Source organism: Benincasa hispida, chromosome 11, assembly GCF_027475165.1.
Source record: "Benincasa hispida cultivar pf3 chromosome 11, pf3_genome.v1.1, whole genome shotgun sequence".
Taxonomy (NCBI): Eukaryota; Viridiplantae; Streptophyta; class Magnoliopsida; order Cucurbitales; family Cucurbitaceae; genus Benincasa; species Benincasa hispida.
Genome location: NC_143488.1, coordinates 71,040,426 through 71,062,716, shown reverse-complemented (window position 1 = coordinate 71,062,716; position 22,291 = coordinate 71,040,426).

Sequence of the window (22,291 nt, the reverse complement as noted above, 5' to 3'; positions counted from 1 at the left end):
GATGTATATAAATAAATTTAGTCATGAATTATGAAAAATGTCACTTCATGGCTTCTTACGGAGTTTTTTTAGGACAATTTGTATCTTCTAAAAGCATATAAATAGATAAAGCAAAAATAAGTGTCATTGCTATCTTTCCTTATCCTAAAAACATTAGGGAAGTGTGCTCTTTTCTCGGTAGTGCAGAATTCTACCGGAGGTTCATTAAAGACTTTTAAAAAATTGCACTTCCTTTGTCTAGCCTACTTAAAAAAGATGTTACATTTGATTTCAATGATGAATGCAAGGATGGTTTTAACAAGCTTAAAGAGAATTTGACTTCAACTCCAATCTTTTATACTATAATCAAACAAACATGCTATCATTCACCCTTATACTATAACAATTATAATATAAAGATGATGCATGTCAATGCTTTTTATGCATGCATAAATATAACACTTATATTATATGATGCATGGGCATGCTCTTATGTAATTTAAATCACGCTTCTCTAAATCATAACACTTATAATAAAGAGATGATGTATGACCAATGCATAACCGAAGGTGGGATTTTTCTATATGTGCATACTATATGACATATAATTAAACATACATCTCTTGTATAAAACCATAGATTAATGAACCGGGATGAACCAACACAAAACCTGAATGAAAAATTCTATCTATTACATTTTTCCACCGAGTAAACCAGTTCACAGATGAATCAAGTCTTGAACCACCGGGCAAAGCTCCATCGTTTAGTAAACGCTTCCAGGTAAACGATCGTGTAGCGCACACTAGACGATAGCGCGAAAGCTAAACGATTTCTTAGACGAGAATGAGGCTGCGAAGTCTGATCGTCTAGACGATCGCTTAACACGTGAAAGGTAAATGATTTACCACGCATTTACTTCGCGATTGTATAGTTAGTAACTAAGCGATGAGACTTGTTGAGATATACGATCGTCTAGTGCGTGCGCATGTTAAACGACACCCGAGCATCCGATACTTAGTGATTGTCTACTCCATCGTCTACACGACTCGACCAACGCTTGGTCGTCTTCTTTCTTGAAAAACAACAACACTTGCTCCGAAATTCTTCACGAATGACTCAAAACTCAAATTAACTTCGAAATTGTAGACTTGATAGCAATCAATTATGCCAAAAAATGCAGGGGCCTTTACAATTAACTGGAAATATAAAAGAATTTACCAAATCGAGGTTTCATCCCAGAAAACTCCATTAATCCACACATCCACAAACGATTTAACAATTAAAACAGAGAGTAGACATGCTGCACCGACCGAGAATGTAAATATAATTCTTTGCAGCAATGAATTTAGAATATCAGAAACCTGGCTCTGATACCAATTAAAGGAACTCTTATACAAGAGTACCTATGAGCGGAAGCGGATCTTTCCAATTCATTGTGACAGAATTTCCACATATACATACAAACATATAAATATGCATTGATAACACTAAATTACTGGCATGCTTAAAGGATAAAAAACAAAAACTGAGAAAACATATCAGTTGAAGACTTTTCTTCACTTGAAATCTCACTCTCTCCGTGAACGAACTCCTCTCGCTCTTGCTAGTCTAGAAATGCCTCGGTCGTTTATACGAATAGCTTTACACGAACAACAGGCAACAGGGATGACACCACCACTCGGAGGCCTCAGTAGTGAGAATCCAAAGGGTGGGCTTTGATGAAATTGGTAGAGGTGAGGAGGAAAGACTATCATGTACTAAGATCAAGCAACTGGGAGAATGAAAGACTATCGTATAGTCGGGTGCTTGATCGTTTAGTTCGCGGTACACGATCGTGTAGTAAAAGCTAAGTGATCGTCTGTACGTCGTTTAGATCAGCTCAGGCGCTAAGCGATCATTTAGTAAACAGAAAGTGATCGTTTAAGAAAACGCAGACGTAGGTGTGCGATCGTTTAGTTAAGCTGGCGCTATCGTATAAGCACTGCAATCACTAAGTGATAGAATGCTAACAAACCGTGAGTGATTGTGCATGTCTCTGAAAAAATGAAAACCATTTTCATTTTATTCTTCAGTTACTAGAACTGAATTGAACTTCCCACTAACGTACAAATTCGGAGAAAATGCCAGCCAATTTTCTCATAACCGTCTAATTAATAAAATAATAAATATAATCATATGATATTCATAACCTATAATTTTATATCATATATCAACTATAGTGTTTTCTCTTCTACTTGATATAAATCATATTTATATCCAATTTCCTCCAAAAAAAATGTATCTCATACATTTAGTCAATCATATCATATATAATTAACAAGTTTAATTATATCATATATAATCGAACTCTCTCTTGTCAATTTGAACATTTCAAACTGACCCAAAACTGATTCTCAACTTGTATCCAAGCTACCAAGGGGATCTTATGGACCTATGGCTCAAAGCTCCAAAGGTACGTGAATAGATTACTAAACTCTTTAGCTACGAGATCCACCATTCGTTAACTGCCAGACATTCCACTAAAGACTGACAACTAAACTCTTCTTACCACAGATATATTTCTGTGTCCATTGGATATAACCAATCATGAGTACGATAACCCTTCATAGATGCTCGTAAGTACAACTGAGCTAATTTATCGTTTTTGCCCTTGTAGTTACATCTCATTTCTTAAGTACCACTAATCCCTCTAATGAACAATACAACATAGTCTAACTATGTGTGAACACCTCTCGGGCAATGAGAAGGTGTGTGGCATCACATCGTTCAAGCCCTAGGATCAGCCCTTAAGGGAGCTATCTATCTACTTACCCCTACTTCGGGGAAGAAGCAGACAAATCCCCAAAGTGGTAGGTTTGAGTCGGTGACCTGGCCACTCACACCCATGCAAATCAAAGAACCGCCCTCAATAGTAGAAGTTCTCAACTCACTCAGAATTGAGGTCATGTTACCTATGATCATCCTAGTGAAATGAAGTCTTTGTCATAAACGGTGTTATATAACGAGACGTTAACACTTCGTGGTCAGGTCTTATAAAAACTCTTTATATAGGACACCCTTGCTCGCATGTCCCCTACACAAATGATCAGGATCAGACCATCTGTGACAAGTCACAATACTTGTGACTATTCCACAAAGTGGGCCGCATCCGTAGCATTACCAGGATAAGGTTTCCCTCTTATATCCATATACAACAGACCGTTTTGGTTATCACTTAAGATACGATCCATTTGTATGTCACCATATACATGCTTAAGTTACATAAAGACAACCAGGGATTTTAGTTTATTGGTTTGTGGTAGAGTAAATAAAACATCCAAATGAGCAAAAACAAGAAGTGAAGTAAATATCATATATTATACATCACAAATGTTCGTACAAACTGTTTACAAACTACAGGATACGAGACTTTAAGGCATCAACCCCAACAATCTCCCACTTGTCCTAAGCGAAGCGGGGTGTACAAAAACAAGCACAAAGTAATAAACTAGGGCACTAAGGCCCAGTACAATAAAATCTCCCACTTGCCCTAGTCCAGCTGCAGGTGGTCTCATAGACCCATGCTTTGAAAGTGACCCTCAAACACTGTAGCCGTGAGAGCCTTCGTAAACAGGTCAGCAACATTGTGCTCCGATGTGATCTTCATGACGATCACTTCCCCTCGATACACTATCTCGCGGATCAGATGATATGCGAAGGTATGCGATCGCGTAGTGCTATCGCATAACAACTCAACGCATTGCTTAGCTGTCGCATAGAGGTAAACGATCGCGTAATGCTATCGCATAGCAACTCAATGCATCGTTTAGCTCCCGATCAAAGATAAACGATCATAGTAAGCGACCACTCAGGGATATCGTATAACTCTTCATCGAATCGCTTAGTTCTATCGTATAGAACCAAACGATCCTTAACACCATCGTCTAGCACTGCATGTCATCGTTTTAGTATCCGCCGTAGCTCAACGATCGCTTAGCTCCATCGTATAGAACATCGTCACGTCGTTCAACATCGTAGATAAGCAATTTGTTTAGTTCCATCGCATATAAACTTTAACGCATCGCTTAGCACTTTGTCTATATGATCGCTTAGCTCCGCATCTAAATGATCGCTCAGCGCTATCGTGTAGCACTTCATCGCATCACTTAGCGCACATCGTTGCTAAACGATCGCATAGTACCATCATATAGTAAATTCAACGTATCGTTTAGTTCCCACGCCAAAGCTAAATGATCGCTTAATGCTATCGTATAGAAATTGAACGCATCGTTTAGCTCCGCAGGTACACGATCGTTTAGCGTTCAACATCACAACGATCAGCACCCATTGCTATACGATCTTCTAGATTTTCTTCACATCGTATAGCATCTAGATCTAGACGATCGTTTAGCAACTGGAACCACAGCGACGATAAGAACAAAGGCTGATTTTCTGGAACTGCAACTCGACCTCTTCGCTTGTTTCCTCGATTTACAGCTTAATTTCAACTCTAATGACTCCAAATAAATTACAGACTCTTGGAAACACATTAAAGCTCATCAAGCAAGAGCTAATTACAAATTTAAATGAGAAATTAAAGAGAATTAAACAGCCAAAACTCAGAAAACCATATCAATGCATCAGTTTCATATTTCTCATATAAAACACCCACCAAACCAAATCGAATTGAATGCTTATTTGATGCTCTGATACCAATTGTAGGATTGTATCATCAGCGGCGAAAGCAGAAGGATCATCTAAGCATTCAAATTCACTAATTTTGGCAAAATATAAAGCATACTTTTGCAGAAAAAGTGAGTTTCAAGACATACCTCTTGTAGAACTTCTTCAAAGCTCCATCTCCAGCTGCTATCTTCTCCATATCTTGTTGTAGAACACCTAAATATCTTTCCCACTATTCTCTAGGTGCAATAGATTGAGTTGTGGGACTCAAAACAAGCTTGAATCAAGTGATGAAGGAGAAAAGTTCACTGCTGCAACCTTGTTGAAGAACCTTTCTTCAAACCAGTTTTTTTTTTCAAAAACTCTATGGATTGCATGCTCGATTTTCACTCCAATCTCTTCATTATATTGCAGATCAACATGCAAAGAGAAGAGCTGCATGAGTTGTAGCTCATGCTTGGAGAAGACAAGACAAAATATTGCAATATGTGTGAGCTAGTTAGGTGATGGATAATGGAAAAACTTCATTTTCCATTTAAGTGTGTTTCGTTTTCCAATTTTTCAATTTTATCTAAAAATCAAATTTTGATTTTATAAAATCTATTTTGATTTTAAAAATGAAAAATTAATTAATTTCATAAATTAATTATTAAATAAAACTTAATTAATTTAATATCAAATATTAAATTAATTTTAACACATATCCATCTTTATATATTTAAATCATATTTAAGTATATAAATTCTCCTATTCCGTTTAATTCTAAAATTAAACATAATTATATCTCATATAATTACTAATTTCCTTAATTCTAATTTGAACGTTTCAAATTAACTTAACACGCTATTCTAGAGCTAGTCCGTTACGAGCTAGTAGGTGGACCTCGCGAATCTACAGATCATGGGCTTCAACGATCCGGGATTAATTGGCTAAACTCATTAGACCAAATTAATCTCTATTCGTTAACTAATGGGTCATTCCACTAAAGCCCATAGTTGCACTCCCCTCACTATAGATATATTATGTCCACATGATTTAACCATAATCAGCAAGTCGACCCTTCACAGGTTGTTCGTAATAACGGTTGGGTCAAATATCTGTTTGATCCTAGAGTTTACGTCTTATTCCTCAAGTCCCTACTGATCCTCTAATGAACCACTGGTTTGTAATCCAATCACCAAACCAAACTCCCTCAGCCCAGTGAGAAGGTGGGGCTCCTTGTTCAAGACCTGGATTCAATACTTGAGAGAACAACCTTTCTCCTATCCCTAAATCAGGTAGGCATGAACTCCGTCTTGCACCCTATGTCCCCAGCTATCTATCTGGTCTTGCCCCTAAAATGGGAGACTTATTGAGCCGGCACTGTTGAGCCAACTCTCAACTATGCAAATATAAGGGCAATCCCGAATAAACAGGAGTTCATAGTTAGCTTAGGTTTAAGATCGAGTTATTTAGGTCATTTAGGTGAAATAGTCAGTCTTAAACAGTAAACAACGTTATAAAGTAAGAGTGATTTATTTCTTGGTCCTGATCTTATGCAAACTCATTGCATAGGATGCCCCTACTCCTCATGTCATAACATGTACGAATTAGGATCACATCGTATGTAGCACTTTACAACTCTTTGTAACAACTACAGAGTAGGCCGCATCCAATGGTATTACGAGAATAAGGTACCCAACCTCATTCATGTATCATAGATCATTTTGACTATTAACTCAAACCTGATCCACTCTTATATCTCCACATAAAGTTCAAGTACTTATACAATAGTCATGGGTCTTAGTTTATTGGATTTAGATTTTCATACAATTTATAAGATCAATAACAAATATATTGATTAGAGAAAATGTTAATCATTTTACAAACTTCGAGTTTTTAGGACATAAAACCCAACAATACTCTCACTTGGACTAAAACTCCAGTGGATCAATATATATAAATATATACAATGTTGATTTTACATGGAGAGAATAAAATATACAAATATAATAAACTAGGGCATTACAATACCCATAAATTCTCCCACTTGTCCTAGTGATACAAAACTCGTAGACCTAGTCCTACTAGGTGACCCTCGAACACTTTATCCGAGAGGGCCTTCGTAAATGGACTTGGGAAGAAATCTGAGTGACAATGACGTCTTCTCTATCTACAATCTCCCTGATGAGATGGTACTTCCGTTTGATATGCTTTCCTCTTTAATGGCTTCGTGGTTCCTTTGAATTTGCAACTGCTCCACTGTTGTCACAGTAGAGAGTGACAGGAAAATGCATGTTAGGAACTACTTCCAGATCTGTCAGGAACTATCTGAGCTATACTGTTTCTTTAGCTGCTTCGCTTACAGCTACATACTCAGCTTCCATTATGAAGTTCGCAATACAACTCTGTTTGATGCTTCTCTACTCAACTGCTCCTCCATTAAGAGTGAATATTGACCCCGAAGTTGATTTTCTTGAATCAATATCGATCTGAAAGTCAGAATCAGTGTATCCAGTAAGGATCAGATCCTTAGGACCATACACGAGCATATAAGCTCTCGTTCTCCGAAGATACTTGAGAATGTTTTTAATAGCAGTCCAATGGTCATGACCAGAATTGGACTGAAATCTGCTGACAGTTTCTACGGCATAGCATATGTCGGGACGAGTACACAATACTGCATACATCAAACTCCCAACTGCAGATGCATATGGAATTCGATTCATCTCCTCAACCTCTTGAGATGTCTTAGGACTCTGCTCCTTAGACAAGTGAATTCCATGCCTGAAAGGTAAAGATCCTTTCTTGGAATTTTGCATTTTATACCTAGACAACATCTTGTCTATATAAGATGCTTGAGATAATGCCAATGTTATGTTCTTGCGATTCCGAACTATTTGGATTCCAAGAACATAATGTGCTTCTCCCAAATATTTCATTTGGAATTGTGAAGCCAATCATCTCTTAACATCAGTTAGATATTCTGCCTCATTCTCAATGAGTAGAATATCATCAACATACAACACCAAAAAAGCGACAGTTTTGTTGACAATTTTCTTGTATACACAGGGTTCGTCAACATTTTGTTCAAAGCCATAAGATTTGATCGTAGCATCAAATCTCATATTCGAGATCTAGAAGCTTGTTTTAATCCATAAATGAATCGATTAAGCTTGCAAACTTTTTGCTCTTGACCCTACTATATAAACCCTTCTGGTTGAGACATATAAATACTCTCTTCAAGATAGCCATTCAAAAAAGATATCTTGACATCCATTTTCCATATTTCATAATCATAAAATGTGGCTATGGACAAGAGTATTCTAATAGACTTTATCATGGCAACTAGAGAGAAGGTTTCTTCAAAATCTAACCTCTCTCTTTAGGTAAACCCTTTTTCCACTAGTCTAGCTTTGTAGGTCTGTACCTTACCAGCTTGGTCTCATTTTCTCTTGTAGATCCATTTGCAACCAATGGGTTTTACCCCTTCCGGTTGATCTACAAGATCCCAAATAGAATTGAGATGCATAGATTCCATTTCAAGGTCCATGGCTTTAATCCACTGGTCTTTGTCCACATCGTTCATTGCTTGATTAAAAGACAATGGATCCTCTAAACCATCATCTGGTATGATGACTTGAGTTTCATTTAAATCTATGTACCGATCAGGCTGTTGCACAACCCTCCCACTATAATGAGGCATTCTCAACTTTTGAGAAGGATGTGAAGTATCAGTTTCATCAACAACTCTTATTGATACATTTGTCGTTTCTCTGAACATTTCTTCTATTACTAGCTTACTGCGAGGTTGATGATTCTTTATATAATCTTCCTCTAGGAAGGTTGCATTTGTCGATACAAATACTTTATCTTCCTGAGGATTATAAAAGAAACCACCTTTACTTTCTTTTGGGTAGCCTACAAATAGGCATACTTTTGAACGGTGTTCCAACTTTTTAGGATTCTGCACCAACACATGTGCTGGACAACCCCAAATCCTGAAGTGACGTAAATTTCCTTACGTCCCATCCAGAGCTCATAAGGCATTTCAGAAACGTTTTTCAAGGGAACTATGTTCAAAATATACACCGCAGTCTCGACTGCGTGTCTCCAAAAAGAATTTGGTAATTGAGCGTAACTCATCATGGAATGAACCATGTCCAACAAGGTTCTGTTTCTCCTCTCTGCCACATCGTTCTGCTAAGGTGTGCTAGGGGCTGTAAGTTGAGATTGAATTCCATGTTCTATCAAATAGTTATGGAATTCTATGTCCAAATACTCACCACCTCGATCCGATCGAAGGTTTTAATCTTTTTACCTAATTGGTTTTCAACCTCAGCCTTATACTCTTTGAACTTTTCAAAAGTTCCAAACTTTTGGCGCATTAAGTAAACATGCCCATACCTGGAATAATCATCTATAAAACTGATGAAATATTCATACTCTCCTCTTGCTCTAATATTTAGAGGCCCACAAAGGTCAGTGAATCAGCTCTAGGGGTTTTTTTTTGGCTCTAAGACCTTTTCTAGAAAAAGATCTTTTTGTCATTTTACCCTCAAGACAAGACTCACATGGTGGTAATGAACTGTCTTCCAACTTATTTAGATTACCGTTCTTAATCAATCTCTCAATCCTATTGAGATTTATGTGACCCAGTCTCAAGTGCCAAAGATAGGCATTTGGAGAAATCTTCCTCTTCTTATGAGTCCCAACAGTTTTAGACATCTCTATGTTCAAAACAGCTTTGACCTCAGTTGGTTTTAACATGTACAAGTTTTTTTTCTAATTTTGCAGATAAAATCTATTTATTTCCCATTTTGATGAACACTTCACCATTTTTGAAATAAACTTTATAATTTTGTTCTAGCAAACAAGAGACAGATATTAGATTCCTTTTCATAGAAGGAATATAATTTACATTTTCCAAATAAATGTAGTTATCTCCTATAAATAACTTCATATCTCCCACTGCTTTGGCTAAAACAATCTCCCCGATCCCTACCTTAAAGATTGTTTTACCTTCTGTCAACTGTCTCCAGGAACTTGTTTCCTGTGAGATAGTACATACATGATTAGCGACACCTGAATCAATTATCCAGATTTTATCATTTTCCACTAAACATGCTTTGATAACAAGTAAATCATATTTACCTTGTTGTTCGAATTCAACATTCTCATCTATATAATTCATAATTTGAGATGAATTGGGAGATAGAGGACAGTCCTCTATTAAAACTTTGTTGGTATAATCAATTGCTAGTAATTTGTTTATCGATTTGATTTTACGTACATCGGAAGTGAGTATACTAGAATTCAACATGCTGATAAAATTCAAATAAATTCTAACTAGAAAATTGTAACTAAATCCAAAATCAAGTTTTAGCAAAAAGTAATAATGTACCCACAACCATTATTTATTTGCAACAATATTTTAGTGAGTCAGAATATGCGCTACCGTGGGGTAGTCAGATACTCCTTCACTAAAACAAACAATTTTGACTAAACACTATCCCTGGAATAACTCTTATTTCTATAGTCGTTTAGTTATCGCTTTCGGTCAAGATCTTTACTAACAACTTAGTAATTCTTGTAAGTGTGACCCGCCATTTTCAAATCCTATAGGACGGTATGAATTTCCCTTCGAAATAGAAGACAACATCCAAGACGGAACTATAAGACCCTATTCATTTTATTAAAGCCTGGGTTGTTTCGAATCCTATGTTACAACCTTTCGTGGGGATAGCTATCGTTAAACGACTAGCAAAAGGCTGCTTAAAGCTAACCAGCAGGCGCAACATAGGAATCTCACGGTTCAAACTAATGGAGGAGACTGTAGGATATATTGAAACATATCCTTCACCCCCTTACTATGAACTACTTCCTCCGTTTACCTTGATATTGACTCATACAAAACACTCTCCATAGGGAGGCCACTTCTAGGGTGACATGAAGCGTCATATGAATCTCACGGTGTAAACTATGTGGAGACATGGCAGTTGAAATCTATTTATCGTATAATAGACTTATGTTTGAACAACTTTCTCTTATTCATCGAAATCTAGATTTAAGCTAAAAAATACTCTCCATAGGGAGGTCACTCCCAGGGTGACACGAAGTACCGCTTAAATCTAGATTGTGAACTTTTAGAGACGTGGGAGCTAAAAATAACATATCGTATATGTTATTAATTTTCCACTGAAGTTTTCTAATAACTCTATCATATAAAAGTTATTAAACTACCACTGAAGTGTTCTATTTTGTGTAGATTTATACTTAGGTTCATTTTGGCTAATAAAATAACCCTAAGTCTATGTGGTTTATCCAAGTATAACTCTTATAATTGGATTTTAACCTACGATGTCTAGGTGATAAACCTTTTTATTATCTCACATCATTCACGTATGCTCATAAAATCGGTTATCAACGCTCAATAATTCGGCCATAATCCCCAGGTAGGAGGTGTTCCATAAACCGTCAACTTAAGTACCCCCAACCTTAGACAGGATTATATACCGGTTGAGTTTGTAACCTTGATTTTATAAGTTTCAACAATTAAAACAGGTGGTCAACCTACGTGAGCATGCAACTGTTGTTTATGGATTTTAAATGTCTAACCCAATTTTATAACAACTTATAAAACTTTAGACATTTTATTCATCCATAACATTCTTGAGGCATTAAAATTTAATATAACATTTATATTAAATACAAGAAACCTCAACATGCATACTATATATTATAACAATTATAACATACTTTCAATGCATGTAACATGCTTCCTACAGTGGGATTTTAAATCTAAATGGCATACTATATGTACATACAAGATTTATTTAATTATAACATACATCAAATTCATAAATAATTAATCACGGACTGATATGGTTTTAGTTTTGGCAAAAAAACAAGCAAATAAAACCTAATTATTACAAAAAATAGCTTTCGAACCACTCCTGATCCGCTCGAACCACTCCAAAACGAACTCAAGTAGCTTGAACCGGACCCGAACTGTCTGAACTGGACAAGCCAAGTCTGAACCGGACCAGCCAAGAACCATTCGAAGCTGAATCGAACCGGTCGAACCGGCAGCCCTTGCACATGTTCAACATCTCGCTAAGTCTCATCATTTAGCAATGACGACCATTGTCTAGCATTTTGCCAAATCGTTTAGTAAATGCTTGATCGTTTAGCGCGCAAAAAGGTAAACGATCGTTTAATGCCATCGCATAGCATTCAATGCATAGCCCAGCTGCCACATGAAGGTATGCGATCGCGTAGTGCTATCGCACAGCAACTCAACGCATCGTTTAGCTCCCGATCAACGATAAACGATCATAGTAAGCGATCGCTCAAGACTATTGTATAGCTCTTCATTGAATTGCTTAGTTCTATCGTATAGAACCAAACGATCACTTAACACCATCGTCTAGCACTGCATGTCATCATTTTAGTATCCGTCGTAGCTAAACGGTTGCTTAGCTCCATCGTATAGAACATCATCGCGTCATTCAGCATCGTAGATAAGAGATTTGTTTAGTTTCATCACATAGAAACTTCAACGCATCGCTTAGCATTTCGTCTATACGATCGCTTAGCTCTCCATCTAAACGATCGATCAGTGCTATCGCGTAGCACTTCATCGTATCGCTTAGCGCGCATCGTTGCTAAACGATCGCATAGTACCATCGTATAGTAAATTCAATGTATTGTTTAGTTCCCACACCAAAACTAAATGATCGCTTAATGCTATCATATAGCAAATTGAATGCATCGTTTAGCTCTCGCAGGTACACGATCGTCTAGCGTTCAACATCACAACGACCAGTGCCCATTGCTATACGATCGTCTAGCTTTTCTTCACATCGTGTAGCATCTGGAGTTAGACGATCGTTTAGCAACTAGAACCTCAACGATGATAAGAATAGAAGCTAATTTTCTGGAACTGCAACTCAGCCTCTTCGATTGTTTCTTCGATTTACAGCTTAATTTCAACTCTAATGACTCCAATAAACTACAGACTCTTGGAAACACATTAAAGCTCATCAAGCAAGAGCCAATTACAAATTTAAATGAGAAATTAAAGAGAATTAAACAGCTAAAACTTAGAAAACCATATCAGTGCATCAGTTTCATATTTCTCATATAAAACACCCACCAAACCAAAATTAAACCGATTTGAATGTTTATTTGATGCTCTGATACCAATTGTAGGATTGTATCATCAGCAGCGGAAGCACAAGAATCATCTAAGCATTCAAATTCATTAATTTTGGCAAAATATAAAGCATGCTTTTGCAGAAAAAGTGAGTTTCAAGACATACCTCTTGTAGAACTTCTTCAAAGCTCCATCTCCAGCTGCTATCTTCTCCATATCTTATTGTAGACCACCTTAAGATCTTCCCCACTATTCTCTTAGTGCTCTAAATTGAGTTGTAGGACTCAAAACAAGCTTGAATCAAGTGATGAAGGAGAAAAGTTCACTGCTGCAACCTTGTTGAAGAACCTTTCTTCAAACCAGTTTTTCTCTAAAAAACTCTATGGATTGCATGTCCGATTTTCACTCCAATCTCTTCATTATATTGCAGATCAACATGCAAAGAGAAAGGCTGCATGAGTTGCAGCTCATGCTTGGAGAAGACAAGGCCAAATATTGCAATATGTGTGAGCTAGTTAGGCGATGGATAATGGAAATACTTCATTTTCCATTTAAGTGTGTTTTATTTTCCAATTTTCCAATTTTAACTAAAAATCAAATTCTGATTTTATAAAATTTATTTTTATTTTAAAAATGAAAAATTAATTAATTTCATAAATTAATTATTAAATAAAACTTAATTAATTTAATATCCATCTTTATATATTTAAATCATATTTAAATATATAAATTCTCCTATTCCGTTAAATTCTAAAATTAAACATAATTATATCTCATATAATTACTAATTCCCTTAATTCTAATTTGAACGTTTCAAATTAACTTATCACGCTATTCTAGAGCTAGTCCGTTACGAGCTAGTAGGGGGACCTCGCGGACCTACAGATCATGGGCTCCAACGATCCGAGATTAATTGGCTAAACTCATTAGACCAAATTAATCTCCATTGTTAACTAATGGGTCATTCCACTAAAGCCCATAGTTGCACTCCCCTCACTGTAGATATATTATGTCCACATGATTTAACCATAATCAGCAAGTCGACCCTTCACAGGTTGTTCGTAATAACGGCTGGGTCAAATATCTGTTTTACCCCCGAGATTACGTCTTATTCCTCAAGTCCCTACTGATTCTCTAATGAACAACTGGTTTGTGATCCAATCACCAAACCAAACTCTCTCAGCCCAGTGAGAGAGTGGGCCCTTGTTCAAGACCTGGATTCAGTACTTGAGAGAACAACCTTTCTCCTATCCCTAAATCGGGTAGGCGTGAACTCCGTCTTGCACCCTATGTCCCCAGCTATCTATCCGGTCTTACCCCTGAAATGGGAGTCTTATTGAGCCGCTGTTGAGCCAACCCTCAACTATGCAAATCTAAGGGCAATCCCGAATAAACAGGAGTTCATAGTTAGCTCAGGATTAAGATCGAGTTACCTAGGTCATTTAGGTGAAATAGTCAGTCTTAAACAGTAAACACGTTATAAAGTAAGAGTGACTTATTTCTTGGTCCTGATCTTATGCAAACTCATTGCATAGGACGCCCCCACTCCTCATGTCATAACATGTACGAATTAGGATCACATCGTATGTAGCACTTTACAACTCTTTGTAACAACTACAGAGTAGGCCGCATCCAATGGTGTTACCAGAATAAGGTACCCAACCTCATTCATGTACCATAGATCATTTTGACTATTTACTCGAACCTGATCCACTCTTATATCTCCACATAAAGTTCAAGTACTCATACAATAGTCATGGGTCTTAGTTTATTGGATTTAGACTTTCATACAATTTATGAGATCAATAACAAGTATATTGATTATAGAAAATGTTTATCATTTTACAAACTGCGAATTTTTAGGACATAAAACCCAACAGGTTAATAGATTAGTTAATTAGTTAGACTGATTACATAGATGTTGTGACTCTGATCTGATATATCTTGATATATTTGAGGCTCTGATTCATTTTGATAGCCTAATTTCGACTCTTTGAAAACATGATCATTGAATTTTTAATGCTCCAAAAGACCATTTTGCTTTGAATGAAATAAATGCATGAATGATTGAATGCATGAAAGCATACAATAAAAGAATCTCATTCATTTTGTTTTATTCATCATTTGATTTACTCAACCATTTCATTCTTATCAATGGAATTTTGATGATGTACTCTTTCAAGTAAAAATACAAACAAATTTTAGACTTCTTAAAATCTTCAAACAAAATTATGAAACCATTTTTTCAAAAGAAAAAAAATGTTTTCCCTTTTAAATTTTATAAAAAAAACCGACTACTTAGCTTTTAGATTTATTTATAATCTTAAAACTTTTAGAAATGTCACATCTACTCGATTTTCTTTGTTACCCTGATAGACAACTTTTGGTCTAAGAATAACCATCTTGTTAGAGTAGCAAGTCTAGACAAGGAGGATAAAATAGGGCCTTCTCTAAAAAAAAAACAAAAAAAAAAAAAAAAGTTGCTAGTATTAAAAAAAAAATAATAATAAAGCAAGCTTGCAAAACAAAATAAAAATAACATGACTTTCACTAAAGTGTGAGTATGTATGGATAGAGGTGAAAAGAGCTACCTTCATCATGTTTCTATTAGGGCCCTCAAGAAAAGGGTGATAGATTCCCGATGATGTGAGTGTGAAAGCTATCTCTCTAGGTAAAAGAAATGCCAATTAAGTTTTGTGTGCGTGAGTTTAAAAAGGCACCGTTGTCTTAAAATTGCCACTCTCTAATGCAATTCAGATATATCTTAGACTGATAACGAAGTCATGTAGGGCGAAGAGAAATTGAAAGATAGATGTCACCTTTGTTGGGGTTGATGCCCTAAAGTCTCGTGTCCTGTAGTTTGTAAATAGTATGTACAAACGCTTGTGTTGTTAATATATGATATTTACTTCACATCTTGTATTTTGCTCATTTCCTTGTTTTATTTGCTTTACCACAAACGAATAAACATAAAATCTCTAATTATCTGGATGTGACTCAAGCATGTATGTGGTGACATACAAGTGGATCATGTCTTGAGTGATAACCAAAATGGACTATAGTATATGGATAAAGGAGGGAAACCTTATCCTGGTAACGCTATGGACGCGGTCCGCTTTGTGGAACGGTCACAAGTGTTATGACTTGTCACATATGGTCTGATCCTGATCATTCGTGTTGGGGACATGCGAGAGGAGGCGTCCTATACAAAGAGTTTGTATAAGACCTGACCACGAAGTGTTAACGTCTCGTTATATAACACCGTTCATGAAAGAGACTTCACTTCACTAGGATGACCATAGGTAACATGACCTCAATCCTGAGTGAGTTGGGAACTCCTGTCATTGAGAGCGGTCCTTTAATTTGTATGGGTGCGAGTGGCTAGGTTGCCAATTCAAACCTACCATTTTGGGGATTCGTCTGATTTGGGAGTTGGGAACTCAACTACACAAGATGGAATTCACTCCTTCTTCGAGGCAGGGGTAAGTAGATAGAAAGCTTCCTTAGGGGTTGATTCCGGGACTTGAACGATGTGGCGCCACACACTTTCTCTTGGCCCGAGAGGTGTTCACACATAATAGGACTATGTTGTATTGTTTATTAGAAAAATCAATGGTACTTAAGGAGTGAGATGTAACTACAGGGGCATAACGGTAATTTAGCCTAACTGTACTTACAAGCATCTGTGAAGGGTCATCGTACTCATGATTAATTATATCAGATGGACACAGAAATATATCTGTGGTAAGAAGAGTTCAGTTGTTGGTCTTTAGTGGAATGCCTGACAGTTAACGGATGGTGGATCTCATGGCTAAAAAGTTTAGTCAGCTATTCACGTACCGTTGGAGCTTCGAGCCACAGGTCCATTAGGTCCCCTGGTAGCTTGGATAAAGTCGAGATTTGGGTTAATTTGAAATATTCAAATTGACAAGAGGAAGTTCGATTATGTATGATATAATTGGACTGGTTAATTATATATGATATAATTGGCAAATGTATGAGATACATTATTTTGGAGAAAATTAGATATAAATATGATTTATATCAAATAGAGGAGAAAATACTATAGTAGATATGTGATATCAAACTATAGGATAAAAATATAATATGATTATATTTATTAATTAATTAGTTGGTTAATTATATGATAATTATGCCAAATTTCACGTTCAGATGTGGGTTAGTGGACAGCGTCGGTTATTGTAACCGATGAGTTAAAATGAAAATTGTTTTCATTTTTGCGTCACCCGTCATCCGCCCAAAAAGATTTCGTGAAACGCGCATTGGAGAATTCTAAGCGATCACTTAATAAAATTAAGAGACTATACGATAGCTCTTCTTTACCTAAATGATCGTCCACCTCGCGCTAAACAATCGCTCACTCTCACCTACACGATCGGATAGCTTCTCTAAACAATCGTATAGTGTGCCGATTTAACTAAATGATCATATACCTTTTCCTAAACGATCGTTCAGTAAATCCTACATGATCGTGTAGCTCCTACTAAACGATAAACACTTCTACTATGCGATAGTGTCGTTTTCCCTCCCACTTGCTTATCGCCTACACGATTCGTGTTTCCTCCGTCCTTTACCAAATTCACCAAAGTCCACCCTTTGGGTTTTCACTCTGAGAATACCCGGGGCTCTTTAGTGGTGGTGTCTTCCCTGTTACGGTCGTGAGTTTGCATTGTTCTTGCTGCTACAGTCGACGTTTCCGCCGGGCGTTGGTAGATCACTTGGAGGGTTCCACTGCATTGGAGTTCTGTAGATTGAAGATTGTCTTCAACTGGTATGGGACTCTGTCTCTTTGTTAATTTATTGTTCATAGCATGCCGTTAATTAAGATTTGTTTGCATAACTATATGTTGAACGTATATATTTGTATTTCGGTCACTGTGAGATCGGAGCGATCCGAACACGCTCATGGAACTCTTAGATATGAAATCCTTCAACCTTTCCACTAGTTTTGGCCTTTAAATAAACTAAAACTTAGTAATCTTTTCTATTATGACTTATCAAGAAAAAGACTTTTTCTTTTCAAAAATAAGTTTCAACTCATTGTTAGCAAAATTTTAAACTTCTAATTGGATCTTTGTATCTTTACTTTCTTGACTGTTGAGAAAAGAGATGAGAGTCAAATGAGTGTGTGAATCAATTCAATGAGTAAATGAAAATTTGAAAGGTCACAATAAGTGAATCCATGATTTATATATTAATTCCCTCAATTCTATTTTATAGGTAAAGTCCGATCTCGAAATCAATTGAGTCATCACAAAGAATTTGGAGCTAAATTAAGCCAAAATAGACCAAAAGAATCACTTAAGAAGAAGATCAAAGTCAAATTACCAATCTACCCCTCAACTAAAGCAAATCAACACACATCAACAATGCTCGGAGTGTCGCAACGCTCCCAAAATAACACAACCCAATGTTGCCTCGTTGCTACAAGATATAAAGCACCATTTTGCTACAAAACAGGATAGCGTCGTAATGCTCTACGCAGTGTTGCAATGCTTCGGAGAATGACGAAAAATAAAAAAAAATGCATGCGCGCTCGCCTGCACAAGCCAGCGTCGACCTCCAAAATCGTAAATCGCAATGCTGCGACCCTCTTCAGTACAAATTCTTCAGTTTTAGACTTCAACTCAAAGAAGAACTTCATTTTTTAAGAGAGATTTTGATTTCCACGAATCCTAAGAGCTATTCTTTGTAAATCTTAGAGAGATTCTGTCAAAATTACTTCATTCATTGTACCAATCATGCAATTCTCAATGGAATTCTTCAAGAATTTACATCTCCATGAGTAGATAAGTCTTTATCTTGGGGAATTATGTAGATTAGTATTTTTCTTGAAATTATTCTTTGAATTTCTTCATGTAATTACTTATTCTTGATGTTCTTACTGAGATTTTGAATAAAATTGATTAAAAATGAATTGACAAATCAAATATAATCAATTTTTGTATGCAAAATTACATGGTTCTATAACAAAATTATAGTTAGGTTGTAAGAATTAGTAATCTGTTGGGGTTGATGCCTTAAATCTTGTAGGGTCTTGTAGTTTGTAAACACCTGTATGAACAAACGCTTGTGATGTAATAATATGAGATATTTTCTTTATTGTTATCTATGAAATATGAGACATTTTAGTTGCATTTACCATAAACCAATAAACTAAGATCCCTGGTTGTCATTGTAACTTAAGCATATATGTGGAGACATACAAGTGGATCATGTCTTAAGTGATAACCTAAATAGTCTGTAGTATATAGATAAAGGAGGGAAACCTTATCCTTGTGACACTACGGATACGGTCCACTTTGTAGATGTTATAAGTGTTGTAAAATGTTACAGATGGTCTGATCCTGATCATTCACGTGGAGACATACAAGCGGGGGTGTCCTATACAAAGGAGTTTGTATAAGATCGGACCACGAAGTGTTTAGTCTCGTTATATAACACCGTTCATGACAAAGACTTTCATTTCACTAGGATGACCATAGGTAACATGACCTTAATCCTGAGTGAGTTAGGAGCTTATTTGATTTTCATGGGTGCGGGTGGTCAGATTGCCGACTCAAACCTACCACTTTGGGGATTCGTCTGATTGGAGAGCTAGAAACTTAGCTACACAAGATGGTCACTCCTTTCCCGAAGCAGGGGTAAGTAGATAGATTGCTTCCTTGAGGGCTGATTCCGTGGTTTGAACCATGTGGCGCCACACACTTTCTCATGGCCCGAGATATGTTCACTCATAGTAGGACTATGATGTATTGTTCATTAGGGGGATCAGTGGTACTTAAGAAGTTAGATGTAACTATAGGAGCAAAATGGTAAATTGGCCCAACTGTACTTACGAGCGATCTGTGAAGGGTTATCGTACTATTGACTGGTTATATCCAATGGACACAGAAATATATCTGTAGTGAGAAGAGTGCAGCTATCGATCTTTAATGGAGTGTTCGATAGTTAACGAATGGTGGATCTTGTGATTAAAGAGTTTAGTCAGCTATTCATGTACCGTTGGAGCTTTAAGCTACAAGTCCATAAGGTCCTCTTGGTAGCTCAATGGATTCAAGTTGAGCATCAGTTTTTGGGTTAGCTTGAAGTATTCAAATTAAAGTTTGATTATATATAATATAATTAAACTGGTTCAATTATATGTGATATAATTTATATATGAGATACATTAATTGGAGGAATTAGATATGAATATGATTTATATTGAATAAAGGAGAAAAGAAATATGGTTTAAATATTATATATGATGTGATATTAAAACTATAGGTTATAAATATAATATCATAAGTTAGTTATTATATTTATTAATAATTATGAGATAATTGTGGTTGGTTATTTTTCTCCATTAACCGTGAAGTGGGAGGTTATGTTCAGTTTTCATAACTAAAGGATAAAATGAAAAATGTCTTCATTTTGAAAGAAACCGCTTCATTGGTGCTTTAACTAATCGTTTAGCTCACTAGAGACTACACGATAGTCTTATAAGTGAGACACTATGCAATTGTGTAAAGCACCTTTTACTAAACGATCAAGTAGACGATCTAGCGTGATTTACTAAGCGATCGCGTGCCAAATGAGATTTACTAAATGAACGTGTAAACGATCAAGAGTGTTTTACTAAACAATCGTGTACTAATCGAGTTTTACTAAACAATCAAGCATCACAGTCTATGCGATAGACAGTACATTCTCCCACTTGTTTGATCGTATAGTTCGATCATTGCCTTCCTCCATCCCTCTACCAAATCCAACAGAGCTCACATCTCCTGGATTCTCACTCCGATAATACCAAGGTTGTCGAGTGGTGGTGTCTAAGAGTACTTGTTCGTGGAGAAGACTGTTTGTGATCACTAGACGATTGGGTAGGCGATCTAAACGAGAGGTTGATGTCCAAAGCTTCACGAGAGCGAGAGATTTGTAGAAGAAGAGTTCTTCAAAGGTATGTCTCTCGTTCCTTTTGTTTTTAATTACTAAAGCATGCTGTAATTTGTTTGAAGATGCATAACTGTTCTGTATGTTTGTGAATGCCTTTAATTCTTTCACAATGGGATGGAAAGATATTGTTTCCGCTCATAGGTTTTCTTAAATGAGTTCCTTCATAATCTTGATAGAAAACTTAGACTTCTTTTCCTATTTTCTTGAAAGAACATACTAATTTAGAACACTCATACAATCAATCTTGAATTTTCAGTCTTTTGATTTCAAGAATTGTCATAGTTAAGAAAACTCGTGAGTTTAATGCAATTTAGGGAATGATTGTGGAATGTCTTTAGGAAGCAATTAAGAACGAAATTAGAGTTAATTGTTTAATTGGATAATTAGGGCATTAAGGTGCTTTCTTAATGAACCATGGAACAACTTAATTGCATAAATTTTATTAAGGTCCATAATAGAAATTGCTAAATCTACATAAAATCCCCAAGATTCATTTTCTCATTGAAATTTGTTACATAATCTCTCATTTCTCTCATTACTAAAAATTTTCCTATCGACTCTCCCCCCCTCCCCCTCCCCCTCTAGAGGTTTCCTTGTGATCGACCTCTTACTCCACTATTGGTACGCAATAGTTTTACTCGTAGTTTGAGCCTTATAAATTTCATTTGTTTGGGTTAGATAAAACTAACTACACTACTTTTAGCACCGAACACCTCTCAAACCAACTTAATTTCATTTTTTAAAAATAAAATTGACCTTAGATTAATACCATGAAAAATGACATTTTCCTCGTAAATTACACATAATCTATAGTTTTGATATAAAACATGTCATCTTTTTAGTAAGATTATTTGTCAAAATTATTAGATTACATGAAATTCTATTTCAATATCAATTGATAATAAGAGGAGTAATCCATCTCACTTATAAAGCGTGTAAGATTCCTTCAATTTTTTTTAATGTAATCCTCAACTGAAATAATGAAATTAATCCATTAATAAGAAATCACTTCAAATCTTACGAACTTTTCCCTCGTAGACATTTATATATATATATATATATCATTTGGAAAGTCAAATGCATTTATTATTATTATTATTTTTTAAAGAGGAGTGAAGATAAGATTCAATCAAAGCCATTTTTTTCTCTCTCTCTTGTCCCTCTCCCACCACATCAAAGAATAGTGGACATGTGTGATGTTACATCGCACTAATGGGACTAGTTTGTGGAGGCTCTTGTAGTGTGGGTATTACCTACAATTATATTTTCTTTTTTGAATAAAGGTAAGAGAAAGAAAGATAGCTAAGAAAGATAGCTTTACATCAATTTTTTTGGGTCAATTCATTTTTTTAATAAAAAAGAAAGTTATTTTGCTTTCTTGGGTGATTGACCATTCGATTGAAAAGGTTCGTAATTTTGATTTGCTAAAGCGACGATTAGAATGTTTCTTTTTTTTTTCCCACAACTTATATATTTGCTCTCATCCTTCTAAAACAATACTTCATTATAATCTCCTTTGTAAAAACATAATTCTCTTAGAAAAACGAAATTTAT